The 22,774-nt window shown below is 40.7% G+C and overlaps 26 non-coding genes across 26 annotated transcripts; all 26 read right to left on the bottom strand.

Annotated features, from left to right (window-relative positions):
• Nucleotides 1-915: 915 nt before the first annotated feature.
• trnav-cac (transfer RNA valine (anticodon CAC)) lies at nt 916-988 on the bottom strand. Its single transcript has one exon. It is a non-coding gene; the product is annotated as a tRNA-Val (tRNA).
• A 1,174-nt stretch (nt 989-2,162) lies between these two features.
• Nucleotides 2,163-2,235, bottom strand: trnav-cac (transfer RNA valine (anticodon CAC)). Its single transcript has one exon. It is a non-coding gene; the product is annotated as a tRNA-Val (tRNA).
• A 4,675-nt stretch (nt 2,236-6,910) lies between these two features.
• trnav-cac (transfer RNA valine (anticodon CAC)) lies at nt 6,911-6,983 on the bottom strand. The gene has a single exon. It is a non-coding gene; the product is annotated as a tRNA-Val (tRNA).
• A 588-nt stretch (nt 6,984-7,571) lies between these two features.
• On the bottom strand, nt 7,572-7,644 carry trnav-cac (transfer RNA valine (anticodon CAC)). The gene has a single exon. It is a non-coding gene; the product is annotated as a tRNA-Val (tRNA).
• A 1,348-nt stretch (nt 7,645-8,992) lies between these two features.
• Nucleotides 8,993-9,065, bottom strand: trnav-cac (transfer RNA valine (anticodon CAC)). The gene has a single exon. It is a non-coding gene; the product is annotated as a tRNA-Val (tRNA).
• Nucleotides 9,066-9,653: 588 nt separating this feature from the next.
• Nucleotides 9,654-9,726, bottom strand: trnav-cac (transfer RNA valine (anticodon CAC)). The gene has a single exon. It is a non-coding gene; the product is annotated as a tRNA-Val (tRNA).
• A 513-nt stretch (nt 9,727-10,239) lies between these two features.
• trnav-aac (transfer RNA valine (anticodon AAC)) lies at nt 10,240-10,312 on the bottom strand. Its single transcript has one exon. It is a non-coding gene; the product is annotated as a tRNA-Val (tRNA).
• Nucleotides 10,313-11,075: 763 nt separating this feature from the next.
• Nucleotides 11,076-11,148, bottom strand: trnav-cac (transfer RNA valine (anticodon CAC)). Its single transcript has one exon. It is a non-coding gene; the product is annotated as a tRNA-Val (tRNA).
• Nucleotides 11,149-11,735: 587 nt separating this feature from the next.
• Nucleotides 11,736-11,808, bottom strand: trnav-cac (transfer RNA valine (anticodon CAC)). The gene has a single exon. It is a non-coding gene; the product is annotated as a tRNA-Val (tRNA).
• Nucleotides 11,809-12,321: 513 nt separating this feature from the next.
• Nucleotides 12,322-12,394, bottom strand: trnav-aac (transfer RNA valine (anticodon AAC)). The gene has a single exon. It is a non-coding gene; the product is annotated as a tRNA-Val (tRNA).
• A 587-nt stretch (nt 12,395-12,981) lies between these two features.
• On the bottom strand, nt 12,982-13,054 carry trnav-cac (transfer RNA valine (anticodon CAC)). Its single transcript has one exon. It is a non-coding gene; the product is annotated as a tRNA-Val (tRNA).
• Nucleotides 13,055-13,567: 513 nt separating this feature from the next.
• trnav-aac (transfer RNA valine (anticodon AAC)) lies at nt 13,568-13,640 on the bottom strand. The gene has a single exon. It is a non-coding gene; the product is annotated as a tRNA-Val (tRNA).
• Nucleotides 13,641-14,227: 587 nt separating this feature from the next.
• Nucleotides 14,228-14,300, bottom strand: trnav-cac (transfer RNA valine (anticodon CAC)). Its single transcript has one exon. It is a non-coding gene; the product is annotated as a tRNA-Val (tRNA).
• A 513-nt stretch (nt 14,301-14,813) lies between these two features.
• Nucleotides 14,814-14,886, bottom strand: trnav-aac (transfer RNA valine (anticodon AAC)). Its single transcript has one exon. It is a non-coding gene; the product is annotated as a tRNA-Val (tRNA).
• A 586-nt stretch (nt 14,887-15,472) lies between these two features.
• trnav-cac (transfer RNA valine (anticodon CAC)) lies at nt 15,473-15,545 on the bottom strand. Its single transcript has one exon. It is a non-coding gene; the product is annotated as a tRNA-Val (tRNA).
• A 513-nt stretch (nt 15,546-16,058) lies between these two features.
• trnav-aac (transfer RNA valine (anticodon AAC)) lies at nt 16,059-16,131 on the bottom strand. The gene has a single exon. It is a non-coding gene; the product is annotated as a tRNA-Val (tRNA).
• Nucleotides 16,132-16,719: 588 nt separating this feature from the next.
• Nucleotides 16,720-16,792, bottom strand: trnav-cac (transfer RNA valine (anticodon CAC)). The gene has a single exon. It is a non-coding gene; the product is annotated as a tRNA-Val (tRNA).
• A 513-nt stretch (nt 16,793-17,305) lies between these two features.
• Nucleotides 17,306-17,378, bottom strand: trnav-aac (transfer RNA valine (anticodon AAC)). The gene has a single exon. It is a non-coding gene; the product is annotated as a tRNA-Val (tRNA).
• Nucleotides 17,379-17,966: 588 nt separating this feature from the next.
• Nucleotides 17,967-18,039, bottom strand: trnav-cac (transfer RNA valine (anticodon CAC)). The gene has a single exon. It is a non-coding gene; the product is annotated as a tRNA-Val (tRNA).
• A 513-nt stretch (nt 18,040-18,552) lies between these two features.
• On the bottom strand, nt 18,553-18,625 carry trnav-aac (transfer RNA valine (anticodon AAC)). Its single transcript has one exon. It is a non-coding gene; the product is annotated as a tRNA-Val (tRNA).
• A 587-nt stretch (nt 18,626-19,212) lies between these two features.
• trnav-cac (transfer RNA valine (anticodon CAC)) lies at nt 19,213-19,285 on the bottom strand. Its single transcript has one exon. It is a non-coding gene; the product is annotated as a tRNA-Val (tRNA).
• Nucleotides 19,286-19,797: 512 nt separating this feature from the next.
• Nucleotides 19,798-19,870, bottom strand: trnav-aac (transfer RNA valine (anticodon AAC)). Its single transcript has one exon. It is a non-coding gene; the product is annotated as a tRNA-Val (tRNA).
• Nucleotides 19,871-20,458: 588 nt separating this feature from the next.
• Nucleotides 20,459-20,531, bottom strand: trnav-cac (transfer RNA valine (anticodon CAC)). The gene has a single exon. It is a non-coding gene; the product is annotated as a tRNA-Val (tRNA).
• A 513-nt stretch (nt 20,532-21,044) lies between these two features.
• On the bottom strand, nt 21,045-21,117 carry trnav-aac (transfer RNA valine (anticodon AAC)). Its single transcript has one exon. It is a non-coding gene; the product is annotated as a tRNA-Val (tRNA).
• Nucleotides 21,118-21,705: 588 nt separating this feature from the next.
• Nucleotides 21,706-21,778, bottom strand: trnav-cac (transfer RNA valine (anticodon CAC)). Its single transcript has one exon. It is a non-coding gene; the product is annotated as a tRNA-Val (tRNA).
• Nucleotides 21,779-22,290: 512 nt separating this feature from the next.
• Nucleotides 22,291-22,363, bottom strand: trnav-aac (transfer RNA valine (anticodon AAC)). The gene has a single exon. It is a non-coding gene; the product is annotated as a tRNA-Val (tRNA).
• Between the last annotated feature and the right edge of the window lie 411 nt (nt 22,364-22,774).

Below are 22,774 nucleotides of genomic sequence, written 5' to 3' on the forward strand. Positions count from 1 at the left end.
ACTTGAAATAAGGGCTGTGTTTCTTGTCAGCTTACCCTGGCATGGTAAACTATTTGAATCATTATGGACCTCAGACCACACGTAGCAGGAATGTATTCAGAGCGCCCAAGCTAGCCACACATGCAGAGTGCGTTACGCAACTAAAAAAGGTATGTCTGAATAGCAAATATTGAGAAGTGCGAAGGAAAAGCATGAATTCCGAAATTGGGACCGAGTCCTAAGTGAATAGGCTTACTGTCCAATTTTTTTAAATATGTTTCCGCCCGGTCTCGAACTGGGGACCTTTCGCATGTTAAGCGAACGTGATAACCACTACACTACCGAAAGCTAATGAGTGGAATTCAAAGGGTGTGACTGACTTTGGCTGGGTGGGACATTTATCGCTCTCAGAACGTAATGAAATCAGAAATTACTTAGTCCATTAATTAAGCAATAAGGCTTGAGAAGCCGGGAATTATTGTGTGCCGCCGGCTCTTGGAAGAGGCTTGGTGGTTCAAAACTTCTTCCATTTAAGAGTGATGGAAGCCACTGTGTTCTTGGGTACCTTCAATGCTGCAGAAATGACCAATCATTTGAATTTACCACAGGTGGACTCCAATCAAGTTAAAGAAATATCTAAGGATGATCAATGGAAACAGGATGGACCTGAGCTCAATTTCCAGCCTCATAGCAAAGGGTCTGAAAACGTATGTAAATAAGTTTTTTTTTAAATATTTTTTTCATTAATAAAAATTATATGTTATCGCTTTGTCATTATGGGGTATTGTGTATAGTACCCATTAAAAACTAGCGGTCACATCAAGCAGCTGTAATGACAGAAAATAATCTAGGTAGACTGCAAGGTTTAGACAAAACTCAACTGTTTCAAACCAAATGCTAGCCTCTGGGCATTGGGAAATATTGAATATTACAAAATGTTTCCGCATGGTTTCGAACCAGGGACCTTTCGCGTGTGAGGCGAATGTGATAACCACTACACTACAGAAACCTAATGTGTGGAAAATTAAGGGTGTGACTGACTTTCGCGTGTGAGGCGAACGTGATAACCACTACATTACTGAAACTACAATACAAAAAGAGGAAGTCGTGGAAAATATTAGGAATGCCCACAAGTCTACCTCACATAATATCCCAAATTGAGTACCACAGAAAGAGCCATAATACCCATTAAAAACTAGCGGTCAAACAGGAAAATGGTTCCAATCGTTTTTCCACCATTCATATTCCCTACGGGGGATTTTAAAAACACTTGAAATAAGGGCTGTGTTTCTTGTCAGCTTACCCTGGCATGGTAAACTATTTGAATCATTATGGACCTCAGACCACACGTAGCAGGAATGTATTCAGAGCGCCCAAGCTAGCCACACATGCAGAGTGCGTTACGCGACTAAAAAAGGTATGTCTGAATAGCAAATATTGAGAAGTGCGAAGGAAAAGCATGAATTCCGAAATTGGGACCGAGTCCTTAGTGAATAGGCTTACTGTCCAATTTTTTAAAATATGTTTCCGCCCGGTCTCGAACTAGCGGCCTTTCGCATGTTAAGCGAACGTGATAACCACTACACTACCGAAAGCTAATGAGTGGAATTCAAAGGGTGTGACTGACTTTGGCTGGTTGGGACATTTATCGCTCTCAGAACGTAATGAAATCAGAAATGACTTAGTCCATTAATTAAGCAATAAGGCTTGAGAAGCCGGGAATTATTGTGTGCCGCCGGCTCTTGGAAGAGGCTTGGTGGTTCAAAACTTCTTCCATTTAAGAGTGATGGAAGCCACTGTGTTCTTGGGTACCTTCAATGCTGCAGAAATGACCAATCATTTGAATTTACCACAGGTGGACTCCAATCAAGTTAAAGAAATATCTAAGGATGATCAATGGAAACAGGATGGACCTGAGCTCAATTTCCAGCCTCATAGCAAAGGGTCTGAAAACGTATGTAAATAAGTTTTTTTTTAAATATTTTTTTCATTAATAAAAATTATATGTTATCGCTTTGTCATTATGGGGTATTGTGTATAGTACCCATTAAAAACTAGCGGTCACATCAAGCAGCTGTAATGACAGAAAATAATCTAGGTAGACTGCAAGGTTTAGACAAAACTCAACTGTTTCAAACCAAATGCTAGCCTCTGGGCATTGGGAAATATTGAATATTACAAAATGTTTCCGCATGGTTTCGAACCAGGGACCTTTCGCGTGTGAGGCGAATGTGATAACCACTACACTACGGAAACCTAATGTGTGGAAAACTAAGGGTGTGACTGACTTTCGCGTGTGAGGCGAACGTGATAACCACTACATTACTGAAAATACAATACAAAAAGAGGAAGTCGTGGAAAATATTAGGAATGCCCACAAGTCTACCTCACATAATATCCCAAATTGAGTACCACAGAAAGAGCCATAATACCCATTAAAAACTAGCGGTCAAACAGGAAAATGGTTCCAATCGTTTTTCCACCATTCATATTCCCTACGGGGGATTTTAAAAACACTTGAAATAAGGGCTGTGTTTCTTGTCAGCTTACCCTGGCATGGTAAACTATTTGAATCATTATGGACCTCAGACCACACGTAGCAGGAATGTATTCAGAGCGCCCAAGCTAGCCACACATGCAGAATGCGTTACGCGACTAAAAAAGGTATGTCTGAATAGCAAATATTGAGAAGTGCGAAGGAAAAGCATGAATTCCGAAATTGGGACCGAGTCCTAAGTGAATAGGCTTACTGTCCAATTTTTTTAAATATGTTTCCACCCGGTCTCAAACCGGGGACTTTTCGTGTGTTAAGCGAACATGATAACCACTACACTACTGAAAGCTAATGAGTGGAATTCAAAGGGTGTGACTGACTTTGGCTGGGTGGGACATTTATCGCTCTCAGAACGTAATGAAATCAGAAATTACTTAGTCCATTAATTAAGCAATAAGGCTTGAGAAGCCGGGGATTATTGTGTGCCGCCGGCTCTTGGAAGAGGCTTGGTGGTTCAAAACTTCTTCCATTTAAGAGTGTTGGAAGCCACTGTGTTCTTGGGTACCTTCAATGCTGCAGAAATGACCAATCATTTGAATTTACCACAGGTGGACTCCAATCAAGTTAAAGAAATATCTAAGGATGATCAATGGAAACAGGATGGACCTGAGCTCAATTTCCAGCCTCATAGCAAAGGGTCTGAAAACGTATGTAAATAAGTTTTTTTTAAATATTTTTTTCATTAATAAAAATTATATGTTATCGCTTTGTCATTATGGGGTATTGTGTATAGTACCCATTAAAAACTAGCGGTCACATCAAGCAGCTGTAATGACAGAAAATAATCTAGGTAGACTGCAAGGTTTAGACAAAACTCAACTGTTTCAAACCAAATGCTAGCCTCTGGGCATTGGGAAATATTGAATATTACAAAAAATGTTCCGCACGGTTTCGAACCAGGGACCTTTCGCGTGTGAGGCGAATGTGATAACCACTACACTACGGAAACCTAACGTGTGGAAAACTAAGGGTGTGACTGACTTTCGCGTGTGAGGCGAACGTGATAACCACTACACTACTGAAACTACAATACAAAAAGAGGAAGTCGTGGAAAATATTAGGAATGCCCACAAGTCTACCTCACATAATATCCCAAATTGAGTACCACAGAAAGAGCCATAATACCCATTAAAAACTAGCGGTCAAACAGGAAAATGGTTCCAATCGTTTTTCCACCATTCATATTCCCCACGGGGGATTTTAAAAACACTTGAAATAAGGGCTGTGTTTCTTGTCAGCTTACCCTGGCATGGTAAACTATTTGAATCATTATGGACCTCAGACCACACGTAGCAGGAATGTATTCAGAGCGCCCAAGCTAGCCACACATGCAGAGTGCGTTACGCGACTAAAAAAGGTATGTCTGAATAGCAAATATTGAGAAGTGCGAAGGAAAAGCATGAATTCCGAAATTGGGACCGAGTCCTAAGTGAATAGGCTTACTGTCCAATTTTTTAAAATATGTTTCCACCCGGTCTCGAACCGGGGACCTTTCGCGTGTTAAGCGAACATGATAACCACTACACTACTGAAAGCTAATGAGTGGAATTCAAAGGGTGTGACTGACTTTGGCTGGGTGGGACATTTATCGCTCTCAGAACGTAATGAAATCAGAAATTACTTAGTCCATTAATTAAGCAATAAGGCTTGAGAAGCCGGGAATTATTGTGTGCCGCCGGCTCTTGGAAGAGGCTTGGTGGTTCAAAACTTCTTCCATTTAAGAGTGTTGGAAGCCACTGTGTTCTTGGGTACCTTCAATGCTGCAGAAATGACCAATCATTTGAATTTACCACAGGTGGACTCCAATCAAGTTAAAGAAATATCTAAGGATGATCAATGGAAACAGGATGGACCTGAGCTCAATTTCCAGCCTCATAGCAAAGGGTCTGAAAACGTATGTAAATAAGTTTTTTTAAATAATTTTTTCATTAATAAAAATTATATGTTATAACTTTGTCATTATGGGGTATTGTGTATAGTACCCATTAAAAACTAGCGGTCACATCAAGCAGCTGTAATGACAGAAAATAATCTACATTTTAGTTTGTTTTATCTTGGATTATATTGCCATTTATTTGGATATATCCATTACAATGACCCTGATAAATGAATTTGCCTGGCTCAGAGAATCTGTCAGTCTGGTCACATTCATACAGATCGCACGGAGGAGGTCCCCCAAAAAACGGCAACATTGATCCACAGGTCGGAGAGGTAGACAGCAAGGTTTAGACAAACCTCAACTGTTTCAAACCAAATGTTAGCCTCTGGGCATTGGGAAATATTGAATATTACAAAATGCTTCCGCCCGGTTTCAAACCGGGGACCTTTCGCGTGTGAGGCAAATGTGATAACCACTACACTACGGAAACCTAATGAGTTTAATTCAAAGGATGTGGCTGACTTTGGCTGGGTGGGACGTTTATCGCTCTCAGAACCTAATGAAATCAGAAATTACTTAGTCCATTAATTAAGCAATAAGGCTTGAGAAGCCGGGAATTATTGTGTGCCGCCGGCTCTTGGAAGAGGCTTGGTGGTTCAAAACTTCTTCCATTTAAGAGTGATGGAAGCCACTGTGTTCTTGGGTACCTTCAATGCTGCAGAAATGACCAATCATTTGAATTTATCACAGGTGGACTCCAATCAAGTTGAAGAAACATCTAAGGATGATCAATGGAAACAGGATGAACCTGAGCTCAATTTCCAGCCTCATAGCAAAGGGTCTGAAAACGTATGTATATAAGTTTTTTTTTAAATATTTTTTTCATTAATAAAAACTATATGTTATCGCTTTGTCATTATGGGGTATTGTGTATAGTACCCATTAACAACTAGCGGTCACATCAAGCAGCTGTAATGACAGAAAATAATCTAGGTAGACTGCAAGGTTTAGACAAAACTCAACTGTTTCAAACCAAATGCTAGCCTCTGGGCATTGGGAAATATTGAATATTACAAAATGTTTCCGCATGGTTTCGAACCGGGGACCTTTCGCGTGTGAGGCGAATGTGATAACCACTACACTACGGAAACCTAATGTGTGGAAAACTAAGGGTGTGACTGACTTTCGCGTGTGAGGCGAACGTGATAACCACTACATTACTGAAACTACAATACAAAAAGAGGAAGTCGTGGAAAATATTAGGAATGCCCACAAGTCTACCTCACATAATATCCCAAATTGAGTACCACAGAAAGAGCCATAATACCCATTAAAAACTAGCGGTCAAACAGGAAAATGGTTCCAATCGTTTTTCCACCATTCATATTCCCTACGGGGGATTTTAAAAACACTTGAAATAAGGGCTGTGTTTCTTGTCAGCTTACCCTGGCATGGTAAACTATTTGAATCATTATGGACCTCAGACCACACGTAGCAGGAATGTATTCAGAGCGCCCAAGCTAGCCACACATGCAGAGTGCGTTACGCGACTAAAAAAGGTATGTCTGAATAGCAAATATTGAGAAGTGCGAAGGAAAAGCATGAATTCCGAAATTGGGACAGAGTCCTAAGTGAATAGGCTTACTGTCCAATTTTTTAAAATATGTTTCCACCCGGTCTCAAACCGGGGACTTTTCGTGTGTTAAGCGAACATGATAACCACTACACTACTGAAAGCTAATGAGTGGAATTCAAAGGGTGTGACTGACTTTGGCTGGGTGGGACATTTATCGCTCTCAGAACGTAATGAAATCAGAAATTACTTAGTCCATTAATTAAGCAATAAGGCTTGAGAAGCCGGGAATTATTGTGTGCCGCCGGCTCTTGGAAGAGGCTTGGTGGTTCAAAACTTCTTCCATTTAAGAGTGTTGGAAGCCACTGTGTTCTTGGGTACCTTCAATGCTGCAGAAATGACCAATCATTTGAATTTACCACAGGTGGACTCCAATCAAGTTAAAGAAATATCTAAGGATGATCAATGGAAACAGGATGGACCTGAGCTCAATTTCCAGCCTCATAGCAAAGGGTCTGAAAACGTATGTAAATAAGTTTTTTTTAAATAATTTTTTCATTAATAAAATTATATGTTATAACTTTGTCATTATGGGGTATTGTGTATAGTACCCATTAAAAACTAGCGGTCACATCAAGCAGCTGTAATGACAGAAAATAATCTACATTTTAGTTTGTTTTATCTTGGATTATATTGCCATTTATTTGGATATATCCATTACAATGACCCTGATAAATGAATTTGCCTGGCTCAGAGAATCTGTCAGTCTGGTCACATTCATACAGATCGCACGGAGGAGGTCCCCCAAAAAACGGCAACATTGATCCACAGGTCGGAGAGGTAGACAGCAAGGTTTAGACAAACCTCAACTGTTTCAAACCAAATGTTAGCCTCTGGGCATTGGGAAATATTGAATATTACAAAATGCTTCCGCCCGGTTTCGAACCGGGGACCTTTCGCGTGTGAGGCAAATGTGATAACCACTACACTACGGAAACCTAATGAGTTTAATTCAAAGGATGTGGCTGACTTTGGCTGGGTGGGACGTTTATCGCTCTCAGAACCTAATGAAATCAGAAATTACTTAGTCCATTAATTAAGCAATAAGGCTTGAGAAGCCGGGAATTATTGTGTGCCGCCGGCTCTTGGAAGAGGCTTGGTGGTTCAAAACTTCTTCCATTTAAGAGTGATGGAAGCCACTGTGTTCTTGGGTACCTTCAATGCTGCAGAAATGACCAATCATTTGAATTTATCACAGGTGGACTCCAATCAAGTTGAAGAAACATCTAAGGATGATCAATGGAAACAGGATGAACCTGAGCTCAATTTCCAGCCTCATAGCAAAGGGTCTGAAAACGTATGTATATAAGTTTTTTTTTAAATATTTTTTTCATTAATAAAAACTATATGTTATCGCTTTGTCATTATGGGGTATTGTGTATAGTACCCATTAACAACTAGCGGTCACATCAAGCAGCTGTAATGACAGAAAATAATCTAGGTAGACTGCAAGGTTTAGACAAAACTCAACTGTTTCAAACCAAATGCTAGCCTCTGGGCATTGGGAAATATTGAATATTACAAAATGTTTCCGCACGGTTTCGAACCGGGGACCTTTCGCGTGTGAGGCGAACGTGATAACCACTACACTACGGAAACCTAATGTGTGGAAATCTAAGGGTGTGACTGACTTTCGCGTGTGAGGCGAACGTGATAACCACTACACTACTGAAACTACAATACAATAAGAGGAAGTCGTGGAAAATATTAGGAATGCCCACAAGTCTACCTCACATAATATCCCAAATTGAGTACCACAGAAAGAGCCATAATACCCATTAAAAACTAGCGGTCAAACAGGAAAATGGTTCCAATCGTTTTTCCACCATTCATATTCCCTACGGGGGATTTTAAAAACACTTGAAATAAGGGCTGTGTTTCTTGTCAGCTTACCCTGGCATGGTAAACTATTTGAATCATTATGGACCTCAGACCACACGTAGCAGGAATGTATTCAGAGCGCCCAAGCTAGCCACACATGCAGAGTGCGTTACGCGACTAAAAAAGGTATGTCTGAATAGCAAATATTGAGAAGTGCGAAGGAAAAGCATGAATTCCGAAATTGGGACCGAGTCCTAAGTGAATAGGCTTACTGTCCAATTTTTTAAAATATGTTTCCACCCGGTCTCAAACCGGGGACTTTTCGTGTGTTAAGCGAACATGATAACCACTACACTACTGAAAGCTAATGAGTGGAATTCAAAGGGTGTGACTGACTTTGGCTGGGTGGGACATTTATCGCTCTCAGAACCTAATGAAATCAGAAATTACTTAGTCCATTAATTAAGCAATAAGGCTTGAGAAGCCGGGAATTATTGTGTGCCGCCGGCTCTTGGAAGAGGCTTGGTGGTTCAAAACTTCTTCCATTTAAGAGTGTTGGAAGCCACTGTGTTCTTGGGTACCTTCAATGCTGCAGAAATGACCAATCATTTGAATTTACCACAGGTGGACTCCAATCAAGTTAAAGAAATATCTAAGGATGATCAATGGAAACAGGATGGACCTGAGCTCAATTTCCAGCCTCATAGCAAAGGGTCTGAAAACGTATGTAAATAAGTTTTTTTTAAATATTTTTTTCATTAATAAAAATTATATGTTATCGCTTTGTCATTATGGGGTATTGTGTATAGTACCCATTAAAAACTAGCGGTCACATCAAGCAGCTGTAATGACAGAAAATAATCTACATTTTAGTTTGTTTTATCTTGGATTATATTGCCATTTATTTGGATATATCCATTACAATGACCCTGATAAATGAATTTGCCTGGCTCAGAGAAGCTGTCAGTCTGGTCACATTCATACAGATCGAACGGAGGAGGTCCCCCAAAAAACGGCAACATTGATCCACAGGTCGGAGAGGTAGACAGCAAGGTTTAGACAAAGCTCAACTGTTTCAAACCAAATGTTAGCCTCTGGGCATTGGGAAATATTGAATATTACAAAATGCTTCCGCCCGGTTTCGAACCGGGGACCTTTCGCGTGTGAGGCAAATGTGATAACCACTACACTACGGAAACCTAATGAGTTTAATTCAAAGGATGTGGCTGACTTTGGCTGGGTGGGACGTTTATCGCTCTCAGAACCTAATGAAATCAGAAATGACTTAGTCCATTAATTAAGCAATAAGGCTTGAGAAGCCGGGAATTATTGTGTGCCGCCGGCTCTTGGAAGAGGCTTGGTGGTTCAAAACTTCTTCCATTTAAGAGTGATGGAAGCCACTGTGTTCTTGGGTACCTTCAATGCTGCAGAAATGACCAATCATTTGAATTTATCACATGTGGACTCCAATCAAGTTGAAGAAACATCTAAGGATGATCAATGGAAACAGGATGAACCTGAGCTCAATTTCCAGCCTCATAGCAAAGGGTCTGAAAACGTATGTATATAAGTTTTTTTTTAAATATTTTTTTCATTAATAAAAACTATATGTTATCGCTTTGTCATTATGGGGTATTGTGTATAGTACCCATTAACAACTAGCGGTCACATCAAGCAGCTGTAATGACAGAAAATAATCTAGGTAGACTGCAAGGTTTAGACAAAACTCAACTGTTTCAAACCAAATGCTAGCCTCTGGGCATTGGGAAATATTGAATATTACAAAATGTTTCCGCACGGTTTCGAACCGGGGACCTTTCGCGTGTGAGGCGAACGTGATAACCACTACACTACGGAAACCTAATGTTTGGAAATCTAAGGGTGTGACTGACTTTCGCGTGTGAGGCGAACGTGATAACCACTACACTACTGAAACTACAATACAATAAGAGGAAGTCGTGGAAAATATTAGGAATGCCCACAAGTCTACCTCACATAATATCCCAAATTGAGTACCACAGAAAGAGCCATAATACCCATTAAAAACTAGCGGTCAAACAGGAAAATGGTTCCAATCGTTTTTCCACCATTCATATTCCCCACGGGGGATTTTAAAAACACTTGAAATAAGGGCTGTGTTTCTTGTCAGCTTACCCTGGCATGGTAAACTATTTGAATCATTATGGACCTCAGACCACACGTAGCAGGAATGTATTCAGAGCGCCCAAGCTAGCCACACATGCAGAGTGCGTTACGCGACTAAAAAAGGTACGTCTGAATAGCAAATATTGAGAAGTGCGAAGGAAAAGCATGAATTCCGAAATTGGGACCGAGTCCTAAGTGAATAGGCTTACTGTCCAATTTTTTAAAATATGTTTCCGCCCGGTCTCGAACCGGGGACATTTCGCGTGTTAAGCGAACGTGATAACCACTACACTACGGAAACCTAATGAGTGGAATTCAAAGGGTGTGACTGACTTTGGCTGGGTGGGACATTTATCGCTCTCAGAACCTAATGAAATCAGAAATTACTTAGTCCATTAATTAAGCAATAAGGCTTGAGAAGCCGGGAATTATTGTGTGCCGCCGGCTCTTGGAAGAGGCTTGGTGGTTCAAAACTTCTTCCATTTAAGAGTGATGGAAGCCACTGTGTTCTTGGGTACCTTCAATGCTGCAGAAATGACCAATCATTTGAATTTACCACAGGTGGACTCCAATCAAGTTAAAGAAATATCTAAGGATGATCAATGGAAACAGGATGGACCTGAGCTCAATTTCCAGCCTCATAGCAAAGGGTCTGAAAACGTATGTAAATAAGTTTTTTTTTTAATATTTTTTTCATTAATAAAAACTATATGTTATCGCTTTGTCATTATGGGGTATTGTGTATAGTACCCATTAAAAACTAGCGGTCACATCAAGCAGCTGTAATGACAGAAAACAATCTACATTTTAGTTTGTTTTACCTTGGATTATATTGCCATTTATTTGGATATATCCATTACAATGACCCTGATAAATGAATTTGCCTGGCTCAGAGAAGCTGTCAGTCTGGTCACATTCATACAGATCGCACGGAGGAGGTCCCCCAAAAAACGGCAACATTGATCCACAGGTCGGAGAGGTAGACAGCAAGGTTTAGACAAACCTCAACTGTTTCAAACCAAATGTTAGCCTCTGGGCATTGGGAAATATTGAATATTACAAAATGCTTCCGCCCGGTTTCGAACCGGGGACCTTTCGCGTGTGAGGCGAACGTGATAACCACTACACTACGGAAACCTAATGAGTGGAATTCAAAGGGTGTGGCTGACTTTGGCTGGGTGGGACGTTTATCGCTCTCAGAACCTAATGAAATCAGAAATGACTTAGTCCATTAATTAAGCAATAAGGCTTGAGAAGCCGGGAATTATTGTGTGCCGCCGGCTCTTGGAAGAGGCTTGGTGGTTCAAAACTTCTTCCATTTAAGAGTGATGGAAGCCACTGTGTTCTTGGGTACCTTCAATGCTGCAGAAATGACCAATCATTTGAATTTACCACAGGTGGACTCCAATCAAGTTGAAGAAACATCTAAGGATGATCAATGGAAACAGGATGAACCTGAGCTCAATTTCCAGCCTCATAGCAAAGGGTCTGAAAACGTATGTATATAAGTTTTTTTTAAATATTTTTTTCATTAATAAAAACTATATGTTATCGCTTTGTCATTATGGGGTATTGTGTATAGTACCCATTAACAACTAGCGGTCACATCAAGCAGCTGTAATGACAGAAAATAATCTAGGTAGACTGCAAGGTTTAGACAAAACTCAACTGTTTCAAACCAAATGCTAGCCTCTGGGCATTGGGAAATATTGAATATTACAAAATGTTTCCGCACGGTTTCGAACCGGGGACCTTTCGCGTGTGAGGCGAACGTGATAACCACTACACTACGGAAACCTAATGTGTGGAAAACTAAGGGTGTGACTGACTTTCGCGTGTGAGGCGAACGTGATAACCACTACACTACTGAAACTACAATACAAAAAGAGGAAGTCGTGGAAAATATTAGGAATGCCCACAAGTCTACCTCACATAATATCCCAAATTGAGTACCACAGAAAGAGCCATAATACCCATTAAAAACTAGCGGTCAAACAGGAAAATGGTTCCAATCGTTTTTCCACCATTCATATTCCCCACGGGGGATTTTAAAAACACTTGAAATAAGGGCTGTGTTTCTTGTCAGCTTACCCTGGCATGGTAAACTATTTGAATCATTATGGACCTCAGACCACACGTAGCAGGAATGTATTCAGAGCGCCCAAGCTAGCCACACATGCAGAGTGCGTTACGCGACTAAAAAAGGTATGTCTGAATAGCAAATATTGAGAAGTGCGAAGGAAAAGCATGAATTCCGAAATTGGGACCGAGTCCTAAGTGAATAGGCTTACTGTCCAATTTTTTAAAATATGTTTCCGCCCGGTCTCGAACCGGGGACCTTTCGCGTGTTAAGCGAACGTGATAACCACTACACTACAGAAACCTAATGAGTGGAATTCAAAGGGTGTGACTGACTTTGGCTGGGTGGGACATTTATCGCTCTCAGAACCTAATGAAATCAGAAATTACTTAGTCCATTAATTAAGCAATAAGGCTTGAGAAGCCGGGAATTATTGTGTGCCGCCGGCTCTTGGAAGAGGCTTGGTGGTTCAAAACTTCTTCCATTTAAGAGTGATGGAAGCCACTGTGTTCTTGGGTACCTTCAATGCTGCAGAAATGACCAATCATTTGAATTTACCACAGGTGGACTCCAATCAAGTTAAAGAAATATCTAAGGATGATCAATGGAAACAGGATGGACCTGAGCTCAATTTCCAGCCTCATAGCAAAGGGTCTGAAAACGTATGTAAATAAGTTTTTTTTTAAATATTTTTTCATTAATAAAAACTATATGTTATCGCTTTGTCATTATGGGGTATTGTGTATAGTACCCATTAAAAACTAGCGGTCACATCAAGCAGCTGTAATGACAGAAAATAATCTAGGTAGACTGCAAGGTTTAGACAAAACTCAACTGTTTCAAACCAAATGCTAGCCTCTGGGCATTGGGAAATATTGAATATTACAAAATGTTTCCGCACGGTTTCGAACCGGGGACCTTTCGCGTGTGAGGCGAATGTGATAACCACTACACTACGGAAACCTAATGTGTGGAAAACTAAGGGTGTGACTGACTTTCGCGTGTGAGGCGAACGTGATAACCACTACACTACTGAAACTACAATACAAAAAGAGGAAGTCGTGGAAAATATTAGGAATGCCCACAAGTCTACCTCACATAATATCCCAAATTGAGTACCACAGAAAGAGCCATAATACCCATTAAAAACTAGCGGTCAAACAGGAAAATGGTTCCAATCGTTTTTCCACCATTCATATTCCCCACGGGGGATTTTAAAAACACTTGAAATAAGGGCTGTGTTTCTTGTCAGCTTACCCTGGCATGGTAAACTATTTGAATCATTATGGACCTCAGACCACACGTAGCAGGAATGTATTCAGAGCGCCCAAGCTAGCCACACATGCAGAGTGCGTTACGCGACTAAAAAAGGTATGTCTGAATAGCAAATATTGAGAAGTGCGAAGGAAAAGCATGAATTCCGAAATTGGGACCGAGTCCTAAGTGAATAGGCTTACTGTCCAATTTTTTTAAATATGTTTCCGCCCGGTCTCGAACCGGGGACCTTTCGCGTGTTAAGCGAACGTGATAACCACTACACTACAGAAACCTAATGAGTGGAATTCAAAGGGTGTGACTGACTTTGGCTGGGTGGGACATTTATCGCTCTCAGAACCTAATGAAATCAGAAATTACTTAGTCCATTAATTAAGCAATAAGGCTTGAGAAGCCGGGAATTATTGTGTGCCGCCGGCTCTTGGAAGAGGCTTGGTGGTTCAAAACTTCTTCCATTTAAGAGTGATGGAAGCCACTGTGTTCTTGGGTACCTTCAATGCTGCAGAAATGACCAATCATTTGAATTTACCACAGGTGGACTCCAATCAAGTTAAAGAAATATCTAAGGATGATCAATGGAAACAGGATGGACCTGAGCTCAATTTCCAGCCTCATAGCAAAGGGTCTGAAAACGTATGTATATAAGTTTTTTTTAAAATATTTTTTCATTAATAAAAACTATATGTTATCGCTTTGTCATTATGGGGTATTGTGTATAGTACCCATTAAAAACTAGCGGTCACATCAAGCAGCTGTAATGACAGAAAATAATCTAGGTAGACTGCAAGGTTTAGACAAAACTCAACTGTTTCAAACCAAATGCTAGCCTCTGGGCATTGGGAAATATTGAATATTACAAAATGTTTCCGCACGGTTTCGAACCGGGGACCTTTCGCGTGTGAGGCGAACGTGATAACCACTACACTACGGAAACCTAATGTGTGGAAAACTAAGGGTGTGACTGACTTTCGCGTGTGAGGCGAACGTGATAACCACTACACTACTGAAACTACAATACAAAAAGAGGAAGTCGTGGAAAATATTAGGAATGCCCACAAGTCTACCTCACATAATATCCCAAATTGAGTACCACAGAAAGAGCCATAATACCCATTAAAAACTAGCGGTCAAACAGGAAAATGGTTCCAATCGTTTTTCCACCATTCATATTCCCCACGGGGGATTTTAAAAACACTTGAAATAAGGGCTGTGTTTCTTGTCAGCTTACCCTGGCATGGTAAACTATTTGAATCATTATGGACCTCAGACCACACGTAGCAGGAATGTATTCAGAGCGCCCAAGCTAGCCACACATGCAGAGTGCGTTACGCGACTAAAAAAGGTATGTCTGAATAGCAAATATTGAGAAGTGCGAAGGAAAAGCATGAATTCCGAAATTGGGACCGAGTCCTAAGTGAATAGGCTTACTGTCCAATTTTTTAAAATATGTTTCCGCCCGGTCTCGAACCGGGGACCTTTCGCGTGTTAAGCGAACGTGATAACCACTACACTACAGAAACCTAATGAGTGGAATTCAAAGGGTGTGACTGACTTTGGCTGGGTGGGACATTTATCGCTCTCAGAACCTAATGAAATCAGAAATTACTTAGTCCATTAATTAAGCAATAAGGCTTGAGAAGCCGGGAATTATTGTGTGCCGCCGGCTCTTGGAAGAGGCTTGGTGGTTCAAAACTTCTTCCATTTAAGAGTGATGGAAGCCACTGTGTTCTTGGGTACCTTCAATGCTGCAGAAATGACCAATCATTTGAATTTACCACAGGTGGACTCCAATCAAGTTAAAGAAATATCTAAGGATGATCAATGGAAACAGGATGGACCTGAGCTCAATTTCCAGCCTCATAGCAAAGGGTCTGAAAACGTATGTAAATAAGTTTTTTTTAAATATTTTTTCATTAATAAAAACTATATGTTATCGCTTTGTCATTATGGGGTATTGTGTATAGTACCCATTAAAAACTAGCGGTCACATCAAGCAGCTGTAATGACAGAAAATAATCTAGGTAGACTGCAAGGTTTAGACAAAACTCAACTGTTTCAAACCAAATGCTAGCCTCTGGGCATTGGGAAATATTGAATATTACAAAATGTTTCCGCACGGTTTCGAACCGGGGACCTTTCGCGTGTGAGGCGAATGTGATAACCACTACACTACGGAAACCTAATGTGTGGAAAACTAAGGGTGTGACTGACTTTCGCGTGTGAGGCGAACGTGATAACCACTACACTACTGAAACTACAATACAAAAAGAGGAAGTCGTGGAAAATATTAGGAATGCCCACAAGTCTACCTCACATAATATCCCAAATTGAGTACCACAGAAAGAGCCATAATACCCATTAAAAACTAGCGGTCAAACAGGAAAATGGTTCCAATCGTTTTTCCACCATTCATATTCCCCACGGGGGATTTTAAAAACACTTGAAATAAGGGCTGTGTTTCTTGTCAGCTTACCCTGGCATGGTAAACTATTTGAATCATTATGGACCTCAGACCACACGTAGCAGGAATGTATTCAGAGCGCCCAAGCTAGCCACACATGCAGAGTGCGTTACGCGACTAAAAAAGGTATGTCTGAATAGCAAATATTGAGAAGTGCGAAGGAAAAGCATGAATTCTGAAATTGGGACCGAGTCCTAAGTGAATAGGCTTACTGTCCAATTTTTTTAAATATGTTTCCGCCCGGTCTCGAACCGGGGACCTTTCGCGTGTTAAGCGAACGTGATAACCACTACACTACAGAAACCTAATGAGTGGAATTCAAAGGGTGTGACTGACTTTGGCTGGGTGGGACATTTATCGCTCTCAGAACCTAATGAAATCAGAAATTACTTAGTCCATTAATTAAGCAATAAGGCTTGAGAAGCCGGGAATTATTGTGTGCCGCCGGCTCTTGGAAGAGGCTTGGTGGTTCAAAACTTCTTCCATTTAAGAGTGATGGAAGCCACTGTGTTCTTGGGTACCTTCAATGCTGCAGAAATGACCAATCATTTGAATTTACCACAGGTGGACTCCAATCAAGTTAAAGAAATATCTAAGGATGATCAATGGAAACAGGATGGACCTGAGCTCAATTTCCAGCCTCATAGCAAAGGGTCTGAAAACGTATGTAAATAAGTTTTTTTTTAAATATTTTTTTCATTAATAAAAACTATATGTTATCGCTTTGTCATTATGGGGTATTGTGTATAGTACCCATTAAAAACTAGCGGTCACATCAAGCAGCTGTAATGACAGAAAATAATCTAGGTAGACTGCAAGGTTTAGACAAAACTCAACTGTTTCAAACCAAATGCTAGCCTCTGGGCATTGGGAAATATTGAATATTACAAAATGTTTCCGCACGGTTTCGAACCGGGGACCTTTCGCGTGTGAGGCGAATGTGATAACCACTACACTACGGAAACCTAATGTGTGGAAAACTAAGGGTGTGACTGACTTTCGCGTGTGAGGCGAACGTGATAACCACTACACTACTGAAACTACAATACAAAAAGAGGAAGTCGTGGAAAATATTAGGAATGCCCACAAGTCTACCTCACATAATATCCCAAATTGAGTACCACAGAAAGAGCCATAATACCCATTAAAAACTAGCGGTCAAACAGGAAAATGGTTCCAATCGTTTTTCCACCATTCATATTCCCCACGGGGGATTTTAAAAACACTTGAAATAAGGGCTGTGTTTCTTGTCAGCTTACCCTGGCATGGTAAACTATTTGAATCATTATGGACCTCAGACCACACGTAGCAGGAATGTATTCAGAGCGCCCAAGCTAGCCACACATGCAGAGTGCGTTACGCGACTAAAAAAGGTATGTCTGAATAGCAAATATTGAGAAGTGCGAAGGAAAAGCATGAATTCCGAAATTGGGACCGAGTCCTAAGTGAATAGGCTTACTGTCCAATTTTTTAAAATATGTTTCCGCCCGGTCTCGAACCGGGGACCTTTCGCGTGTTAAGCGAACGTGATAACCACTACACTACAGAAACCTAATGAGAGGAATTCAAAGGGTGTGACTGACTTTGGCTGGGTGGGACATTTATCGCTCTCAGAACCTAATGAAATCAGAAATTACTTAGTCCATTAATTAAGCAATAAGGCTTGAGAAGCCGGGAATTATTGTGTGCCGCCGGCTCTTGGAAGAGGCTTGGTGGTTCAAAACTTCTTCCATTTAAGAGTGATGGAAGCCACTGTGTTCTTGGGTACCTTCAATGCTGCAGAAATGACCAATCATTTGAATTTACCACAGGTGGACTCCAATCAAGTTAAAGAAATATCTAAGGATGATCAATGGAAACAGGATGGACCTGAGCTCAATTTCCAGCCTCATAGCAAAGGGTCTGAAAACGTATGTAAATACGTTTTTTTTTAAATATTTTTTTCATTAATAAAAACTATATGTTATCGCTTTGTCATTATGGGGTATTGTGTATAGTACCCATTAAAAACTAGCGGTCACATCAAGCAGCTGTAATGACAGAAAATAATCTAGGTAGACTGCAAGGTTTAGACAAAACTCAACTGTTTCAAACCAAATGCTAGCCTCTGGGCATTGGGAAATATTGAATATTACAAAATGTTTCCGCACGGTTTCGAACCGGGGACCTTTCGCGTGTGAGGCGAACGTGATAACCACTACACTACGGAAACCTAATGTGTGGAAAACTAAGGGTGTGACTGACTTTCGCGTGTGAGGCGAACGTGATAACCACTACACTACTGAAACTACAATACAAAAAGAGGAAGTCGTGGAAAATATTAGGAATGCCCACAAGTCTACCTCACATAATATCCCAAATTGAGTACCACAGAAAGAGCCATAATACCCATTAAAAACTAGCGGTCAAACAGGAAAATGGTTCCAATCGTTTTTCCACCATTCATATTCCCCACGGGGGATTTTAAAAACACTTGAAATAAGGGCTGTGTTTCTTGTCAGCTTACCCTGGCATGGTAAACTATTTGAATCATTATGGACCTCAGACCACACGTAGCAGGAATGTATTCAGAGCGCCCAAGCTAGCCACACATGCAGAGTGCGTTACGCGACTAAAAAAGGTATGTCTGAATAGCAAATATTGAGAAGTGCGAAGGAAAAGCATGAATTCCGAAATTGGGACCGAGTCCTAAGTGAATAGGCTTACTGTCCAATTTTTTAAAATATGTTTCCGCCCGGTCTCGAACCGGGGACCTTTCGCGTGTTAAGCGAACGTGATAACCACTACACTACAGAAACCTAATGAGTGGAATTCAAAGGGTGTGACTGACTTTGGCTGGGTGGGACATTTATCGCTCTCAGAACCTAATGAAATCAGAAATTACTTAGTCCATTAATTAAGCAATAAGGCTTGAGAAGCCGGGAATTATTGTGTGCCGCCGGCTCTTGGAAGAGGCTTGGTGGTTCAAAACTTCTTCCATTTAAGAGTGATGGAAGCCACTGTGTTCTTGGGTACCTTCAATGCTGCAGAAATGACCAATCATTTGAATTTACCACAGGTGGACTCCAATCAAGTTAAAGAAATATCTAAGGATGATCAATGGAAACAGGATGGACCTGAGCTCAATTTCCAGCCTCATAGCAAAGGGTCTGAAAACGTATGTAAATAAGTTTTTTTTAAATATTTTTTTCATTAATAAAAACTATATGTTATCGCTTTGTCATTATGGGGTATTGTGTATAGTACCCATTAAAAACTAGCGGTCACATCAAGCAGCTGTAATGACAGAAAATAATCTAGGTAGACTGCAAGGTTTAGACAAAACTCAACTGTTTCAAACCAAATGCTAGCCTCTGGGCATTGGGAAATATTGAATATTACAAAATGTTTCCGCACGGTTTCGAACCGGGGACCTTTCGCGTGTGAGGCGAATGTGATAACCACTACACTACGGAAACCTAATGTGTGGAAAACTAAGGGTGTGACTGACTTTCGCGTGTGAGGCGAACGTGATAACCACTACACTACTGAAACTACAATACAAAAAGAGGAAGTCGTGGAAAATATTAGGAATGCCCACAAGTCTACCTCACATAATATCCCAAATTGAGTACCACAGAAAGAGCCATAATACCCATTAAAAACTAGCGGTCAAACAGGAAAATGGTTCCAATCGTTTTTCCACCATTCATATTCCCCACGGGGGATTTTAAAAACACTTGAAATAAGGGCTGTGTTTCTTGTCAGCTTACCCTGGCATGGTAAACTATTTGAATCATTATGGACCTCAGACCACACGTAGCAGGAATGTATTCAGAGCGCCCAAGCTAGCCACACATGCAGAGTGCGTTACGCGACTAAAAAAGGTATGTCTGAATAGCAAATATTGAGAAGTGCGAAGGAAAAGCATGAATTCCGAAATTGGGACCGAGTCCTAAGTGAATAGGCTTACTGTCCAATTTTTTAAATATGTTTCCGCCCGGTCTCGAACCGGGGACCTTTCGCGTGTTAAGCGAACGTGATAACCACTACACTACAGAAACCTAATGAGTGGAATTCAAAGGGTGTGACTGACTTTGGCTGGGTGGGACATTTATCGCTCTCAGAACCTAATGAAATCAGAAATTACTTAGTCCATTAATTAAGCAATAAGGCTTGAGAAGCCGGGAATTATTGTGTGCCGCCGGCTCTTGGAAGAGGCTTGGTGGTTCAAAACTTCTTCCATTTAAGAGTGATGGAAGCCACTGTGTTCTTGGGTACCTTCAATGCTGCAGAAATGACCAATCATTTGAATTTACCACAGGTGGACTCCAATCAAGTTAAAGAAATATCTAAGGATGATCAATGGAAACAGGATGGACCTGAGCTCAATTTCCAGCCTCATAGCAAAGGGTCTGAAAACGTATGTAAATAAGTTTTTTTTTAAATATTTTTTTCATTAATAAAAACTATATGTTATCGCTTTGTCATTATGGGGTATTGTGTATAGTACCCATTAAAAACTAGCGGTCACATCAAGCAGCTGTAATGACAGAAAATAATCTAGGTAGACTGCAAGGTTTAGACAAAACTCAACTGTTTCAAACCAAATGCTAGCCTCTGGGCATTGGGAAATATTGAATATTACAAAATGTTTCCGCACGGTTTCGAACCGGGGACCTTTCGCGTGTGAGGCGAATGTGATAACCACTACACTACGGAAACCTAATGTGTGGAAAACTAAGGGTGTGACTGACTTTCGCGTGTGAGGCGAACGTGATAACCACTACACTACTGAAACTACAATACAAAAAGAGGAAGTCGTGGAAAATATTAGGAATGCCCACAAGTCTACCTCACATAATATCCCAAATTGAGTACCACAGAAAGAGCCATAATACCCATTAAAAACTAGCGGTCAAACAGGAAAATGGTTCCAATCGTTTTTCCACCATTCATATTCCCCACGGGGGATTTTAAAAACACTTGAAATAAGGGCTGTGTTTCTTGTCAGCTTACCCTGGCATGGTAAACTATTTGAATCATTATGGACCTCAGACCACACGTAGCAGGAATGTATTCAGAGCGCCCAAGCTAGCCACACATGCAGAGTGCGTTACGCGACTAAAAAAGGTATGTCTGAATAGCAAATATTGAGAAGTGCGAAGGAAAAGCATGAATTCCGAAATTGGGACCGAGTCCTAAGTGAATAGGCTTACTGTCCAATTTTTTAAAATATGTTTCCGCCCGGTCTCGAACCGGGGACCTTTCGCGTGTTAAGCGAACGTGATAACCACTACACTACAGAAACCTAATGAGTGGAATTCAAAGGGTGTGACTGACTTTGGCTGGGTGGGACATTTATCGCTCTCAGAACCTAATGAAATCAGAAATTACTTAGTCCATTAATTAAGCAATAAGGCTTGAGAAGCCGGGAATTATTGTGTGCCGCCGGCTCTTGGAAGAGGCTTGGTGGTTCAAAACTTCTTCCATTTAAGAGTGATGGAAGCCACTGTGTTCTTGGGTACCTTCAATGCTGCAGAAATGACCAATCATTTGAATTTACCACAGGTGGACTCCAATCAAGTTAAAGAAATATCTAAGGATGATCAATGGAAACAGGATGGACCTGAGCTCAATTTCCAGCCTCATAGCAAAGGGTCTGAAAACGTATGTAAATAAGTTTTTTTTTAAATATTTTTTTCATTAATAAAAACTATATGTTATCGCTTTGTCATTATGGGGTATTGTGTATAGTACCCATTAAAAACTAGCGGTCACATCAAGCAGCTGTAATGACAGAAAATAATCTAGGTAGACTGCAAGGTTTAGACAAAACTCAACTGTTTCAAACCAAATGCTAGCCTCTGGGCATTGGGAAATATTGAATATTACAAAATGTTTCCGCACGGTTTCGAACCGGGGACCTTTCGCGTGTGAGGCGAATGTGATAACCACTACACTACGGAAACCTAATGTGTGGAAAACTAAGGGTGTGACTGACTTTCGCGTGTGAGGCGAACGTGATAACCACTACACTACTGAAACTACAATACAAAAAGAGGAAGTCGTGGAAAATATTAGGAATGCCCACAAGTCTACCTCACATAATATCCCAAATTGAGTACCACAGAAAGAGCCATAATACCCATTAAAAACTAGCGGTCAAACAGGAAAATGGTTCCAATCGTTTTTCCACCATTCATATTCCCCACGGGGGATTTTAAAAACACTTGAAATAAGGGCTGTGTTTCTTGTCAGCTTACCCTGGCATGGTAAACTATTTGAATCATTATGGACCTCAGACCACACGTAGCAGGAATGTATTCAGAGCGCCCAAGCTAGCCACACATGCAGAGTGCGTTACGCGACTAAAAAAGGTATGTCTGAATAGCAAATATTGAGAAGTGCGAAGGAAAAGCATGAATTCCGAAATTGGGACCGAGTCCTAAGTGAATAGGCTTACTGTCCAATTTTTTAAATATGTTTCCGCCCGGTCTCGAACCGGGGACCTTTCGCGTGTTAAGCGAACGTGATAACCACTACACTACAGAAACCTAATGAGAGGAATTCAAAGGGTGTGACTGACTTTGGCTGGGTGGGACATTTATCGCTCTCAGAACCTAATGAAATCAGAAATTACTTAGTCCATTAATTAAGCAATAAGGCTTGAGAAGCCGGGAATTATTGTGTGCCGCCGGCTCTTGGAAGAGGCTTGGTGGTTCAAAACTTCTTCCATTTAAGAGTGATGGAAGCCACTGTGTTCTTGGGTACCTTCAATGCTGCAGAAATGACCAATCATTTGAATTTACCACAGGTGGACTCCAATCAAGTTAAAGAAATATCTAAGGATGATCAATGGAAACAGGATGGACCTGAGCTCAATTTCCAGCCTCATAGCAAAGGGTCTGAAAACGTATGTAAATACGTTTTTTTTTAAATATTTTTTTCATTAATAAAAACTATAT

The sequence above is a fragment of the Oncorhynchus kisutch genome, unplaced genomic scaffold (genome assembly GCF_002021735.2).
Source record: "Oncorhynchus kisutch isolate 150728-3 unplaced genomic scaffold, Okis_V2 scaffold3947, whole genome shotgun sequence".
Classification (NCBI taxonomy): Eukaryota; Metazoa; Chordata; class Actinopteri; order Salmoniformes; family Salmonidae; genus Oncorhynchus; species Oncorhynchus kisutch.